Raw genomic sequence first — 16,090 nt, 5'->3', positions numbered from 1 at the left:
ACTTTTCATACCTCAGGTCAGAGTTTCTCACAGGCAGATATCCATTTGAGTCTGACTTTCCCCGTGCCCACGCATCTTCCCCACCAGCTGGCTGACCGGGCGCCCCACCCCCAGCTCCACGTAGGCCTCCTGTTAGCTGGGTGCCAGCTGGGGTCCCTGTTTGAGCTCCTCTGAGCGCCACACGGACACCTTCTCTCCCAGCTCTGGGTCTCCCCACTGAGTCCACTGTCCCCCTGACCCTTCCTGTCTCCAACTCCTCCTACAGCTCTGAGCTCCCGCCAGCCCTCAGCCACAAAGCCATGGGGCACCTGCAGACAGACGTGGGTCGAGGTGCTCTTTCCGACCAAAATTCCCTATTTCACCCTTTCCAACCCCAGCATAAAGCAGGGAAAGGTGAGCAACTCAATAAACGGTGCAGGAAAAACTGCTGCCCACCGAGAGAAAAAATAGACACCCCCCATCAAGAATCATAAACAAAAATAAGTTCCTGTATTGGTATTAGAGTTGGTATTCTGAACCTCAAAAATAAAATTCTAAGATACTAGGAGGGAAGACATGTGAGAACACTTTTGTAATCTAGCAGTGAAAGCATACTTCCTAAGCAATCCAAGCGCCTGGGGTCAGGAAAATACTAGCCAACTATTCTCTGTAAAAGTTCAATGTTCTCCGGCTCCTTCGGGGCTCAGCACTGCAGTGACAGGAGCTGCCGCCAGGCACCCACCTGCAGTGGGTGGCGCGGAGCTGCTCCAGCCGTCTAGCTGGCGTGGCTCAGTGGATAGAGCGTTGGCCTGAGGATTGAAGGGTCCCAGGTTTGATTCTGGCCAAGGGCACATGCCTGGGTTGAGGGCTCAATCCCCAGTAGGGGGTGTGCAGGAGGCAGCAGACCACGCCCTGAGTCCAATAACCAATAACCCATAACTCAAGGCCCGAAACTCCTTCTGCTGCTACAACCTGCCAACTCACCCCTGAACAGTAAGTGTGGAGCCAGTGGCCAATGGCAAAGGTATGCTGGTCGTCATGAAGTAGAGATGGACTAGCGAAAGTCAGCCACCTCCTACGTGCAGACTGTCATCAACAAAAAAGCTTGGGCCACCCTGAGCAGTGTCCAGCACATGATCTGCAAGAACAAACACCTCCAGATCTGCACATGGACCCCATCCGCTGGGTCAGTGCCCCCTGCACAGCCCGAAGCCCGCGATGGTGCAGAGGAAGCAGCCCGCCCACCAAGAGCTCCTGAGGGTCCCCACCAAGACCCCCTGAGCAGTCCCTTACCCCTCAAAACAATAAAAGTGTCAGCTGATTTTCCTCAAAAAAAAAAAAAAAAAAGTATTTCTGTGACCTAAGACTCAGTAAAAACAAAAATAAAAATTCAACAACAGACTGAGAGAAAACATTTCTACCAAACATGTAAACCCAGAATATTAGAATACGTAGTGGAAGAGGTCTTAGAGAACCTCAAGCAAACAAAAGAAGAGAGAGTAAAGAATATGAGCAGGACATTTATAAAAGCACAGCTAGCAGGCCACAAACGTCCTTCTCACCAGCTCTCCCTGGAACAGTCTGCTACTTTATATAGTTGTGTTTAAAAAATCAGTGTTTCTGAAAGCTGGGTTTCATCCTTTAGTGTGTTTTTTTTTAATGTTTGTTTGTTTGTTTTCAGTGCACAGCTACAATTGCATCAGATTTATGTCATAAATCTCTTCAGCAGTGAGGGCAACATTGAAAGACACCCTAAAGGCAGAGCCCTCTGAAGAGAGACACTTGTGATTGAAGGTAGATGACCACAACAAATGAGTAAACGGTTCCAATGAACTCTACTATTCTGACCTTTAAATAGTAATTATATGACTTATGCAATTATTAAATAAACTAGAGGCCTGATGCACGAAATTCGTGCAAGGGGCTTGGCCCTCTAGCGCCCCAGCTGTCTCGGCCCTGGCAGGCCCGCCCACTGGTAGATCCCCCTATGGTCATTCCCCCTATGGTCTAATTAGCATATTAGCATATTCCCCCTATGGTCTAATTAGCATATTAGATCTTTATTACATAGGATACAGGCCTGGGAGGAAATAGCCTGAATAGCACTGCAGTAGGAATATGGGCATCTCTTCCTCTCTAGCCTTTCTTCCTGAAATTGCCCCCAGATACATGATATCTGGACGCCTCCCCACCCAGTGGCCCCAGCGAGCCCTTGCTCTGTCCTGGGCCTTCACCCAGCCCCTCCACGCCTCGGACCCCTCCCGCCTGCACACTGGTGTTTCCTTCAGATATTACCTAAAGGAGCAAGACGTTCACATCCCACAGACATAGTAGTTTTTTACACGTACTTTTTGCCTCGTTTCAAATAATGCCCTGAATTGTAGGATAAGGAAATTATTGAAACGTGTAAAAGCTGGCAGTTGTAGCAGCAAACTGTAGCAACCAGGGGTCCCCAACCGTGGCTGTGTCCCCTGCTCAGCCCCAAGGGCACCCTCTGTGCCGGCCCCGGGCCCCTGCGAGGCGGAGCACACGCCCTCCATTGGCCCAGCTCCGGCTGCCTCTGGGCTCCGGGGCTCCTGACTTTGAAGTCGGGTTTCATTCTCTGACGAAGTCATTGCTGAAGGCGACCCTTGTTCCTAAAATAACTTTCCACGAAATATTCTGAAAGCAGCTTCTTGACTGTAAATGCCCCTGTTATAAGAAATGCTGTGTTTGTGTGTGGTTACAGCTTGTGTAACCGACTCCCTGGCTCCCCTGGGTTCTCAAGGTGAAAATGGCTCGTTTTTTGTCATTTCCCAAACCTGACCTTCTTTCGCTATAATGTGGCAACGTCTCAGTTCTTTAAAGTCTTTTTTTTCTTCAAATTCTCGTGAATTAGCAGTTCCTGTTTTTCTGAAGCGCTAGCTGACCCCGGGTGTGCGTTGGGCTTGAAGTCACCCTTGCTCAGTAACCAGGAACCTCTGCGAAAAGTCCCTGCAGAGAACGTGCCCTGCTGGCCACGCGGTGGCGGAGCCTCTGCCGGGCTCTGGGACGGCGGGGAGGGCACCCGCGGGGAGGGAGGGGCCAGAGGGTGTCGCTGTGTCAAGTTCCGGCCATGGGGCTTCTGGATTGCTGTCCTCACGTGGGGCCGTGGGGCCATAGGGCCGTGGGGCCGTGGCTCAGCTGCCCACCCAGGAGCAAGCCCCAAAGCCCTGCACTGGGACCTGTGCAAGGCAGGGTCCTGTCACAGCAAAGACAAAGTCATGTTTTGTTTTGTTTTGTTTTGTTTTGCCTTTCCTTTCCTTTCTTATTTTCCCCCCAAAGCAAATGTAAAGAGCAAATTTTGGGTTTTAACCTCTAGGTTTCTGCAGTTCAGAGGACGTTAACGTGAGAGCATTTTATTCACTCAAATCAAACATGACTCTGTGCGTAGGGCTGGCTCACTCATCCACGGGCCACAGACCAGACTGGGCCGTCTATTTGAGCGGATCCCGATGGTGGTGGGCGCCCCGCAGCACGGAGAAAGGTGCTCACTGTCTCCGTCTCCTAGAGACACTGTGAGAGAACCCCACGGGCCTCGAAGCACAGACATGCCTGAAGGCGAGAAGTCACAGGTTAAGTCAGCTCAGGCCTTGCTCCCTCTAGAGAATCGGTTCCGCCTTCGCCTGCCTCTGGTGGTCCTTGACTGGGGCAGCATCACCACAGTCCTCACGTGGTGTCCCCTGTGTTTGTGTGTTTGTGGGGGGGGGGGGGTGCAAATCCCCTGTCTTGAAGGGACCCCCGTCATATGGGATAGGAGCCACGGACTCCAGTAGGACGTCATCTTAACCAATTACATCTACAATGACTCTACTTCCAAATAAGGTCTCATTCAAAGTCGTTGGCAGGGAAGGACTTCAGCATAGAAATTTCGAGGAGACGCAATTCACCCCATAACACACGCAGAGGTCGAAATGATGGCTCACAAAGTCTGGTCTCCCACTCATTCTCCTGTCATTTCCTCCCAAACCAGTTCCCTGGAATAAGCTGCCTCAAAAAATACAGGCACTTCACCTCCTTCTCCATCAGAGCAATGTGGGTGCTAGGAAGAGGCACAGAAAAGGCTGTTGAAAGCATGGCATTCCAGGCAGCTCAAAACCCTGCTGCTTATCTATTACCCAGATTTTGTAATTTAGTAATCCACACCTGCAACCTATATGTTCATGTGGATTAATGTCACTTAATTTAAGAAATAAAGAAATAAGTAAATAAATTAATAAGAAACTAAAACGCTCTTGGTGATCAAACCGCTCCCATTGGGAAGGGCCTCTCAGGGGGCTCCGGGCCTGGCCTGGGAAGGAGGCTGCCGTGCCTCTGCAGGCTGGCAGCCGGTCCCCGGGCGCTCAGGGACAAGATCCAGGAAGCCGGCAGGCCCAGGCGGAGGGGACAGCTGTCAGCTGAGCTGCTGGGGCCGAAGCTGGTTGGCCTGGGACTCTGGCACCCCATTCGTTGGCTCTGTGACCTCGGGCACTGCTTCTTCTGAGAAAATGGGATCCTCACGGGGGTTGCTGGGTGAGCTCAATGTGCCAGAGCCTTAGAGGCACGCCAGGCCCAGCGGTGTTCGTGCCGGGCCACAGCAAGAGCACCCATTTGCCAGGGAGGTTTGCTTAATGTAAAAGATTTCTGAGATGAATTCTGTGAGCACCTGGCCTCCATTTCCTCGTCCCTTTGTCTGTAAATACGATTTGGTGTCAGGGGGTCTGGGACCCTCATGAGACAGCATCCACGTTGCCGCTCACCTCTCTGGCCCTCGCCTGCCTTCCTGTGGAGTCCAGCCCCAGGGATCATGTCTCAGAGCAGCCTGGCCCTGATGCTGGCAACTCACCCTGGTCCTCTGGGCTCCCCTGGGGCAGAGAGTCCGCACCAAAAGCCTTTCCACTGCCCCCTTGACCCCTTCCCCCAGGAGGGGGAGAGGGGACCCCCACTTGAACCCTGTGGACCCTGAGAAAGAAGATACCTATTAAAAATGGCTCCTGCTGGTTAATTAGCCTCAAATTAAAAAACAAAACAAAAAACAAACAAACAAAAAACACAGCCATTTCTACACAGGAGCCTCTCATGCAAACTGCACTTCAGGGAGAAGCCTGCACTGAACTGCCTGCCGGCACTGTGTTCCTGCCAACAGAGCCAACCCTTATAAAGGAGTTCCTGGAATCCTGTTTCAGCCGGTAGGACTGAGCCTTTCTCCATCCAATAGGAGCTATGCAGCTATATCCATCAGCTTTTTCACGAGCAATCATAGCAACTCATTTCTGACCAATCAGGAGAGTGCCTTTTAAGCCAACAAACCTCGAAATTTGGATTCCTCATTTGCAGGAGGATGAGCCAACCAGGGAGTAGGAGTAAGGACTTCTGTCTGTATAAGCCAGTTCCCCTGTGGCTGGTGGAGTGCGCTTCTCCTTTCCAGCGAAGACTGAAGAGGATGCCTCCCTAGAGCAGAGCGGGCAGAGCAGTGCAGCCCTAGCAGGCTGGCACAGAGCAGTGCAGGCCTAGCAGGCTGGCACAGAGCAGTGCAGGCCTAGCAGGCTGGCACAGAGCAGTGCAGGCCACACCAGAGCGGGACAGACCACCGTGAAGCAGAGCTGTCTAGCCAGAGTGTCCTGGCCCTGGCCACCTCCACACCCACACTGTATCATAATTGGGCTATTTTGTAGTAAGTAACATTTCCTCCTTCACCGCACCTCAAGTTGGGGATTCCTATTGGCGTTGAAGTGGCACTACGACCACCTGTTGCCATTCCGGAGGTGGGCAGCCCTGAATGCAGGGCTGCTGTGCTTGGAACACACAAGCCAGTTCTCTCGAGAACAGCAGAAAGGATTGTGGTAGTGTTTGTGGGAACAGCAGGCTTGATGACTCCAAAGGCTTTAACCTGCGTGCAGTCTTGGGAAATACTATCCGGCAAGGCCAGAGTTTGACCCCTCTTGGATCGAGGTGTTTGGGATGAAGGCAGGAGCTCTAGCTCTGCCTTGAGCTGTGCACCCTCCAATTCTTCAGAGCCTCCGTCTGCTCATCTGCAGCCAGGGCCTCGGGAGGAAACAGGGAAGAGGGGATTCAACACGTTACCAATGTGAAGCAGCCAGCATGCTCCTGGCCCATGAGAGGCCCCATAAATATTAGACTCGTCGCTACGGCTGCCAGGAGCATTTCAAAATGAAATGGATTCAGTGCCTGCATTGCAGGCTCCATGGTTAGTCGTCCCTAAGACCTGCAGGAGATATAAATTAAACACCCCAGTGAAAACCAAGGGGCCCCTCTTTCCCACCAGCAGAGCAGGGAGAAACTGCAATCATATTTTTAATTGGTTCTCTCAGATAATTCTGGAACATTCCATTCTCTGCAATATGGAGAACAATTGCCCCCTGTGATGCCTCTGCGGTGAGGGGAGACGGTGACACCACTCTGGGGAAGACAGCGATTGGGAGCCTCCTGGCTGGCAGTCACCTCTCGGTGGCTGGGTGGCAGCCTGCACTCATCCTGTGCTTCCCTCTGTCCTCTGGGGACTTCAAAGCACGGCCGCACAGAGACAGCCACGACTGACAGGCCCAGCTCAGCCTCACCAGCTCCCCAGCTCGCCAGCCCAAAAGTCAGATCTGAGGCAAATGAAATGCACCCGACCCGCAGACTCCAAGGACTGAAACAACAATTGCAGACAACAGAGCCTTTGAATGCGCTGGATATTTCAGGTAACCTGCTGCTAGTACCTAATTACTGGCTGTGCAAAGCCCTCACTGCCACGTTCCTGGAATGACCCCGCTTGCTTTCTGGCATTTGCACATTTTGGACCCAGCTCTGCCCCCAAAGCCACTCCTCACACCGTGACAATGATTGCAGCCATAATTTAACACGGTCAGTAACAGTCACTGAGCAATTATTCCGCTTCCATCCTTCTGAGTCACAGCACAAGCCCGGCTCCATCCACCCGGAGCCCGCCAGCTGTGGGGCATGGCCTCAGGTTCACTCTTCCTTCTTCCCGCAGTTCCTGAGAGACAGAGCGAGGGGACCAGCACCCTCCCCCCTGGGCCGCCCTCTGGGCACAAACGGCAGGTTTCTGCTGTCCCTCTTCACATGGGCAGTGGCCTCCCTTGTCCTGAACACGAGGCTGAGGTTCTGGCCAGCATGCCCATCGCTGGACCCCCACTATGCACACAGTCAGGCCGACTTCCCTGACTGTGGGGACCGGTGGGAAGCCACATCTCCCCCATTTTGCATTTGAGAAGCTAGCTTTGTGCCTGCTTCTTAACCTAGGTAGAACTTCACATTATTTTTAGTTTCATCTTCTAGATTTGGCCCATATATTCTCTCACATAACACGTAAACGGCACAGCACGCACAAGTCGGAGAGGTATCCCTGTTACACCTTGACCTGAAGACCGAGGGTGAGTGCACCCCAGAGCAGAGCCCGGTGGCCTCCACCAGGGATTGCCTGCAGGTTGCCGGTGTCCAGCCTGTAGGGGCAGCTCACCTGGCTGCGAGGTTTCACTGATGTGGATGAAGGAGCAACAAAACATATCACACAATCGAATGTGTGCTGTGATTCCCTAGACCAGTGGTCGGCAAACTGTGGCTCTTGAGCCACATGCAGCTCTTTGGCCCCGTGAGTGTGGCTCTTCCACAAAATACCATGACCTGGGCGAGTCTATTTTGAAGAGGTGGCATTAGAAGGAAAGAAGCAGTGAAATGGAGATGGGACCCTGGGGGCTCAAGTAGAGGGGCTGCTGTGGAAAGCAGTGCCTTCGAACCCAAGTCCGGGTTGTTGGGCACCTCCCCAGGCATACAGAGGGTCAGAGAGGCTAGAGGCTCCCTGACTCCCTTGGGGACACAGATATCAAGTGGAGACGGACTCTCACTAGCTGTCCTATCCATCCAGGGAAAACAAAGCAAATGCATATGCCTACTCCTGTGGGATCGCCACTCAAATGCCTTCTCATCAGAGGGAGCTTCAGCTCACCCCAGAGAGGGCTATCCTGCACTGCCTGCACCCCTCCTCCCACCACCTCCTCACAACCATCTGCCCTCGATCTCCATAACATTTGTTGAAGAATGAATAAATGAATGAATGAGCGAGTGAATGAATGAATGGATAATTGAACTTATTTCCTAGCTGTCCAGGGCTCTGCAGCTCACGCTGCCCCTGGGCTTGCAGGAAATGCACCTCAGAGGCAGTACTGTAATTCCTGGGAGGCCAAAGCTGGCGAGAACAGGCCACTGCGGGGGTGGAGGTCTGAGCCCCAAGAAAGACTCCTCAGTCAGGACTAAATGGCAAAAGGGTATCAGTTCCCACCAACTGCGAGCGCTGTTGCATACCCAGGATGTGCAAGGCTTTTTCTAAGAATTTTTCATGCAGTAACTCCCTTCATCCTCAAAACAGCCCTCTGTGGTAATGACACCCGTGGTCCTAGTTTAGACGGGAAACCGAGGCCCGCAAGAGCTGAGCAAGTTGCCACATCGCGGGTAGCTGGCTGAGCTCCAGCCGTGGCCTCATCACCCTGCATGGCCTCCCACCGACGCCGTCCTCGGGGCTGGAGCAAACAGCACGGCTCCCAGGGGAGCGGCCAGGAGCAAGTCCCGGACCCCTAGGCGAGGGGCTGCCCCCCAGGGACCAGCCTGTCTCTGCGACAAGGCCCTTCCTGGGTGGTCTAGCCCTCCCAGGGCTGAACTCTGCCCTGGGCACAGGGAGGCAGTACTCTTAAAATACAATGTTTCCGTTTATTTTGAAATCAGAAGAAAACACCGCATACAATGAAAATGAATATGTAAGAGTGATTCCGGTCTGGATAACATTCATTTTTATACTAAGACTGTCATGACATGACTGAGTCCTCATGAGGAAGGGCCACATAGGCAAAGTACCTGGGACCACAGAGGTCACTGGCCCTTATACCAGAGGCAGGTAAGGCAGCTCCACACTGCGGGACCCTGACACCCCAACACACCCCTTAGTGGACCTACAGGCTGAATAGCAAATGCATCCTGTCCTCAGGGCCCTAATTGTGCCACCAGGTGATGAGGTTGTGAGGTGTCACCTTCTCTGGCCTTGGATCAGGTAGAAGGATAGGAATGAAGCCTGCCCCTTGAACCTGAGCCCCTTCTGCTTCAGCTGCTCTGCCCTTTGCTACACACACACACACACACACACACACACACACACACACCCGCCTCTAAAGCCAGGCCTGGACAGCTCCCTGGCCGCACCCAGACTGGAAGGGTGTGATGTCTGACTTAGTCCCCAGGACTAAGTGAGGTCATATTTGCAAAGCACCCAGAGCAGAGCCTGGTGCCAAGCAAGCATGCAATGAATGAGGCAGTGTTTGGATAATCATTGTATTATTGGATATGTGATAAATATTTGCAGAAAGCATGAATAAAAAGAAATCCTCCTTAGACATAACACCAACATCAAACCATGATTTCTGCCCTTTGAATGCCCTCCTCCCAGTCGTTCAGAGGGGCTCAGGGCTGGTCCCCAAGTGAGCTGACAGGACTCGAACCCGGTTGTCTTCAGGAGCACTCTGTCAGGGGCTGCCTGTTGCCCATCCGTATCCATGTTCCTGTGTCGTCAGGGGCAGCAAAGTGCCCAGTTAGAAAATGCCATTTCCCAGGCTCCTTGGCGGGGAGCACAGTCCCTGAGCCATGGAGACGGACCTCAAGGGAGCCTGGCATCCAGAATACTTAACCCTTTATCGTCCCCACCCAACCTGGGCCCTTCCCCTCTGTATGGATGCAGTGGTGATGGCCAAAGCCCCAGCACTTTCTTAAAGCCATAGACAACTCTGAGGAAAGAGGCGGATGCTAAGACGGCAGAGCAGGGAGATGGGTGACGGGCTGCCTATGGACCCTCGCCCTGGGCAGTCTGCCTTCTATCTTTTCCGTCTGAAAGAAAGTAAAGCTGACACTGATTGGAAACACTGCTGTTTTTTAGCTTTTATTTATATCTAGCCGAATTATGGCTGCATCCCTCGCACTCTGTATTATTTGTCCATTGAGAACAGCTAAAACGGTACGTTCCTAACCTCATTAAAAATTCCAACACTTTCAGTACAATACATTTTTTAAAGGACAGGGCTGGAAGTCTGTGGCAGAAGCCCTCACCCGCAGGATGGTCAATCCTGAAAGCAAAAGATAAGCAGGGAATGGATGAGATTGGCCATAGTCATTACAGGCCTATAAGACGATCCCTTAATTTTACAGTTAAAACATAGGTTTAGGCCTATATTCGCTGTATAAGACTACCCCCCACTTCCGAGACAACACCAATTCTTTTTTTAATAGACTGCCTCTCTGACTCTGGCCAATCTGAGCAGGCTTTTTACTAGTTTCAAAAGTCGTCTTATACACCAGAAAATACGGTAGCTTTTCCAACTATACAAGGTGCAATAAAACCCATTTTAAAAAAGCCCTAGCTGGTGGCTCAGTTGGGTGGAACATTATCCGAGAAGTTGCAGGTTTGATTCCTGGTCTGGGCACATACCTAGGTTTAGGGTTCAATCTCTATTTGGGGGGCAAAGGATAGATGTTTCTTTCTTACATCGATGCTTCTCTTCCCACTCCACCCCCCATTTTATCACTCTCTAAAAATCAATAAAAGCATATCCACAGCTGAGGATTAAAAAAAAAAAAAATCAGAGGAATCTTCTGAGACCAGCCACGCCTGCTTCTGGCTCCTTGTCCGGTGTCCTACTTCCTTCCGACCTGGGTTGACTTCCCTTTCCTGGCTCTGTGGTCTAACCAGAACTCTCCCACACCAATGAGGAGCCCTGGGCTGAGCCCGCCACTGCCCACCCACTGCTTGTGGCAGAGAGGACCCTCTGGGTTGTGGCACAGGGGAAAAGTCCCCCCATGTGAGCACCGGTTACAACTGACCCACACATCATGGCGAGGCTTGGCACTCCACTCCCAAAGTCTCCGAAGGAGAGGTGTGAAGTGCCGGCTGCCTTCCTTTGCTGGGTCAACACCAGGGAGGGCAGCTGAGCAGAATGAGTGTGTTGATTTGGCTCCAAGGCACTTCATGAACTGGCAAGGAAAGGCCAAGTTCTGTGCACTGTGGTTTTAGTTTGAAGTGTCTTATTTAATATTTTCAATATGAGTCAGCTCCATGAACGGTGATGATTTTCAAATAACCAGAAGTTGACTGTAGCTGGCTTTAGACAGGAAGCATGAGTACTGCTTCCGCCCTGGGGGCAGGCTTGAGGCTCCGGTCCTCATTGTTTGGCCTATGGCCTCAGTCTGCTGAATCACACCCAGAACTCCCCTCCCCGGCTTCTCTGACTCCACTCCCATGCTGAGGGTGAGGGCCATGCCCACCCTGATGCATCTTTGAAAAAGTTGCTCTGCCTGATACACTTGCCTGGGAATCCTGGACTTCAAGGGAGTTGAGTAACTGTTATCCCCCCTTCCTCTTGTCCAGGATATGTGTGTGTGTGTGTGTGTTGGGAGGTAAAGGTAGTCACAGAAATTTACTGTAATGCAGTTGAGCTGAATAAAATTGGAGCTGTTCAGCCGAAACCGGTTTGGCTCAGTGGTAGAGCGTCGGTCTTCAGACTGAAAGGTCCCAGGTTCGATTCCGGTCAAGGGCATGTACATTGGTTGTGGGCACATCCCCAGTAAGGGGTGTGCAAGAGGCAGCTGGTCAATGTTTCTCTCTCATCGATGTTTCTAGCTCTCTATCTCTCTCCCTTCCTCTCTGTAAAAAATCAAATAAAATATATTTAAAAAAAATGGAGCTGTTCTTATTGTAAGGATATTGCTGATGACAGTGATGGTGATGATGATGGTGGTGATGGTAATAATGATGATGATGATGGTGATTGTGAGGATGATGTAATGGTGATGACTATCCTGACATCTGGAACCCCAGGAAAGAGCCAAGAAGCATTCCCCATTTACTGGATCAGTAAATGTGTTGCAAAGGCAGAACACTCCCTGGAATTGATGACACAAAAGGACTCTATGTCAGGGGCATGAGAGCTAATTCTTATGGATGCCTGCAGGGCAGAGCCCAGGTAGAAGTACAAATGTATTTGTTATATTTCTGAGTCAGTGAATGTGCACTTCACAGTTATTAAAGCTCCTGTAACTCATGTGCTAAACCAGGGGTGGAGAATCTTTTTTTCTGCCAAGGGCCATTTGGATATTTATAACATCATTCGTGAGCCATACAAAACTATCTACTTAAAAATTAGCCTGCTGTATTTCGCCAAACATTTCATTAACTCACTCCTAATGCCTTCGTAGGGCCAGACCAAATGATTTCTTGGGCCTTCTATGGCCCATGGGCCAGATGTTCCCCACCCCTGTGAAAAGCAATCATCATGATCATCACAGGAATCCCCAAAGCAGATACCATCACCATTCACATTTCACCATGAGAAAGGTGGGACACCAAGAAGTTAAGTAACTTGTTCAACATAAGGGTGAGCTCACCACAAGGCAGCAGTGGTGGAGACACCTGTCGTCAGGTACCATGGAAGCCTACCAGCAGGAAGTCAGGTGCTGGTGAGGGTAGAATGAAGATAGAATCAGCAAGCCAGAAGATAGTTCCTAGGCTGAGGGTGCCTGACCACAGGGCTCTGGGCAACTTCCAGATATGGTCAAACTGTTAGTGCTTTCTTTCTGCAAAAATGTCCTGTAAGTATCTGCTCAATTTCTTTCAGAATGCTCTCCTCTTCCCTTGCTGCCCATCCACATTCAGAATTGACTCTTCTCGATAGTTGGGAAAATGACAAAGCAGATTATATAATAAATGCTCTATTTTCAGACATGCTCATGGCCTTATTTCTGACCTTTTACATTAACTCTCCCTCCTGATTACAAAAGTAATAATATCAGTTAACCATAGGCTTCTTTCTCATGGGTAAAAGCTGAGTCAACCCCCAGCCTCCATACAACAGCCCAAATTCTACATGAAGGAAGACACTCAATGTCTAGGATAAAGTCAGCACCTCAAGCCACTGCCCAATAGCATTTACCTGGGAGAATATGAGGACACGGAACCTGGGCATCAACACGCACCCAACACAGGCAATCTCTGAAGTGGGGACAAGAGAAAGTGCTCGTGTGGGGAGCTCTGAGGCACCACCTCAGGGTGGCAGCCACCCTTCACAGGCAGGGCAGAGGGACTTGGGACTCAACCCATAGTCATCCAAGCACAAAACCCAGTCCTGGGTGCGTCCAACCGAACTCGATAACAGGACACATTCAAACAGGACTGCATTTGGCCCTGAGCTGCGTGCCTGCAAAACCCAGCTATTTTATCTTATTTTATTTTTAGTTTCCTTGACACTTCTCTCACATTATGGAGAAGAGTAAGGTTTGAGGAAGGTAATCCTGCTCTCTGATTTCCAATGGGCAATCTTCCACTCTACACACACATGCAAGAGCTGCCAGCTAGAAGCTCAAGCCCTGAGCGCCTCTCACTTGGCCCCTCCCTCAGTGGATGTGACATCACAGGACACCAGATGCAGCTTCAGCCCTGAGCCACATAAGCAGCCTGTCATAAGCTCTGCATTTTTTCTTTAACAAACTGTATACTCACCACCATGGGCTAGAGGAGCTGGTCCTGCCTGGCCTGGGGACTGTTAGCAAAGGGGCCTCTCAGTGGCACACAGAAGAGGAAGGACTAAAAAGCTGGGAGCAGGGGGAAGCGGGGGGGGGGGGGGGGGGGGGGGGGGAGGGAAGGGGACCCAAACAGGGGAGGTGTCCACAGTTGATTTTAACCCAAAGGCCCAACAGCCAGATCCTCCTGGAGGGGGCAGCCAGCTAGTTTGCTGTGCTGGGGGTGCTCAAACCTCTTCTTAGCTGCTCCGAGGTTAGAAGCTGGGTGCTGACTCATTATTAACCCAGAAAGCCCAGGCACTCAAATGACTGTACTGAAAAAGTGCTGTCATCCTCTACTCTCTGATGTGCAGCTTTTTAAGCAAATTCAAAATTGTTTATCATGAGGTCTTTATGACATTTAAACCGATTTCATTTACAGTAATCAGAACGACGTGTAAATAAATACATATTTCCCGGATTTTACTTGACAGTCAAACTAAGCCTGATCGGAATAGTAACAGTTTGAGAAACACACACATCAAGGCCAGCTCAGGCCTTCACAGCTCAGCTACCATGTCCTCACCCCTGCTCCAGCCGCCAGCAGCTTTTCTTTCTGATTCCGCTACAGTTGGTGAGGTTCAGTGTTAAGGGGAAAGGAAAAGACGTACAGTAAGTTCGCAGAATCATTCATACGCCTTTGGAGAGGGAAGCCAAAATTCTGCCTCTCCCTGGTAGTTCCTGCAGCTCAGACCATGCGGCCAAAAATTGCTCAAGGCAGTTTCCTCCAGCTCAGAGAGGCGGAAGCGCCCGACCTCAGCACCCCAGGCCAGCACAGACCCCCACCTCCCTTTCTAAGCTTCCCCCGTGACTCACACAAGATCTCCAACAGCTTCTCTTCCAGGCAAGCATCACTGTCTCTTCCAAGCCGACACACTATAGATATGATTAGCATCCACGTTCTCACAACAGCCACCTCAGAAACTTCCCCCACAACCAGCCTAAATACAGTAGCGATGGGGGTGGGGACAGAAGCAGCCACTTCTCTAAAACTCGGGCTCCTCAAAGTTTGAATGAAACACATTGAACACTCTAAACGCCGGCAGCTTTGCCACAGCAGCGACCCTCCGGCAGAACTGGTGATAAAAATGACAGAAGCATACTCACCAGGGAGAAGCTGGTGGCTCCACCTTCCAGGAGCAGGCAGCAATGACCAGGAGACAGACACCGGCTCAGGCCCAGCCCGCCTGGAAAATCGGTTTGAAACTTAAAAAGCAACGGCCATCCAGTCACTCATTTCCCTCCAATCCCAATGATGCCCGTATGATTGAGCCAAAAAAAAAAAAGAGAGAGAGAAAAAAAAGAGGCACAAACCTCAGTCTTCATTCTCATTGGAACGAGGTGACTCATGCTGACTCACAGCCACCACTTCCTCTCCCGACATTCTCTTCATTCTTGTGAGCTGGCTGGCCGTTCCCAGGCTCTGTGCAGCCCTTCCTGGAAGGACAGCCTTCCTGGCCCCGTGAGACCCAGGCTCACATGTTGCCCCAGGGGTGCAGCTTTATTTGGGACCGTTGAGAACAACTGAAAAAGGATCCGACTCTCATGAGCATTTGAATTTCAAACATAAACTGACATTGTGTAACGCACCACAAAGCCCATGTAGGAAACACTTGTGCTTCTCAGGGCATTTCAGGGAGGGAGAGGCGTGGGATAGTGTCTTTCTCTTTCAAGTTGGGCTTACTGCTTCCTTCTGCACATCTTCCTCTGACGCGATTAATCGATATGGAATTTACAGATCGTGATCTCTTCCATGCTGCTTCCATGGATGGTCTTTAGTACCATTCAGCGCCAACAGGAACTCTTAATGTGGGGTGCAGTGAAGAAGGAAATACATTCAATGCAAATACCTTAATTGTGGACCAGCTCAATGGCGTTGCAGCTCAGTGATGAAACAGCACCGCTGTGGTGCCCTGTGGGGGTGGCCCTGTGGTAGGTGGCCCTGTGGGGGGTGGCTCTGTGGTAGGTGGGCCTGTGGGAGGTGGCCTGTGGGAGGTGGCCCTGTGGGGGGTGGCCCTGTGGTAGGTGGGCCTGTGGGAGGTGGCCCTCTGGCCAGGCTGCTCTCTTATGCTTTGGTCCACTACGGGGAAACTCAGTCTCCAGTCTTTGGTGAACAGAGAAAGTGTGCTGTCTAAGCCAGAAGAGAGCTGACATGGCTTATAGAGACAGATGTCCCCACCCCTGGTCCCAGAATATCTGTCTTCATGCAAATGAGGATTCCAGAGCCTTGATGTTTGATTGGTCCAAAAAGCACTGTCCTGATTGGTCAGAATATAGCAGCTATAATTGACCAGTGAAGATGCTGATGGGAATATGGCTGCACAGATCCCACTGGACGGGGGAAGACTCAGTCCTATTGGATGAAATAGGATCTCAAGAACTCCTTCTGAGGGCCGGCTCGGAAGACAGGACACAGTGAGGCGGGCAGGTCAGTGCAGGCTTCTCGCTGAGTGTGGCTTGCATGTCAGGCCCCAGTTTAGAAATAGCTGCTGGGTTGCTTTTG

At 51.2% G+C, this 16,090-nt stretch overlaps 1 long non-coding RNA gene across 3 annotated transcripts in view; it reads right to left on the bottom strand.

Annotated features, from left to right (window-relative positions):
* LOC118717671 overlaps positions 1 to 15,211 on the bottom strand; it is a 57,290-nt gene extending 42,079 nt beyond the window's left edge. For 2 of the 3 annotated variants that reach the window (XR_006741473.1, XR_006741474.1), the window contains exon 1: positions 14,695 to 14,882. This is a non-coding gene — a long non-coding RNA (uncharacterized LOC118717671). The other variant, XR_006741475.1, reaches the window with a different exon arrangement.
* Between the last annotated feature and the right edge of the window lie 879 nt (positions 15,212 to 16,090).

The sequence above is a fragment of the Pipistrellus kuhlii genome, unplaced genomic scaffold, assembly GCF_014108245.1.
Source record: "Pipistrellus kuhlii isolate mPipKuh1 unplaced genomic scaffold, mPipKuh1.p scaffold_m20_p_13, whole genome shotgun sequence".
Taxonomy (NCBI): domain Eukaryota; kingdom Metazoa; phylum Chordata; class Mammalia; order Chiroptera; family Vespertilionidae; genus Pipistrellus; species Pipistrellus kuhlii.
The sequence above is the reverse complement of the archived record's forward strand: the minus strand, read 5'-3'. Positions and strand labels throughout refer to the sequence as shown.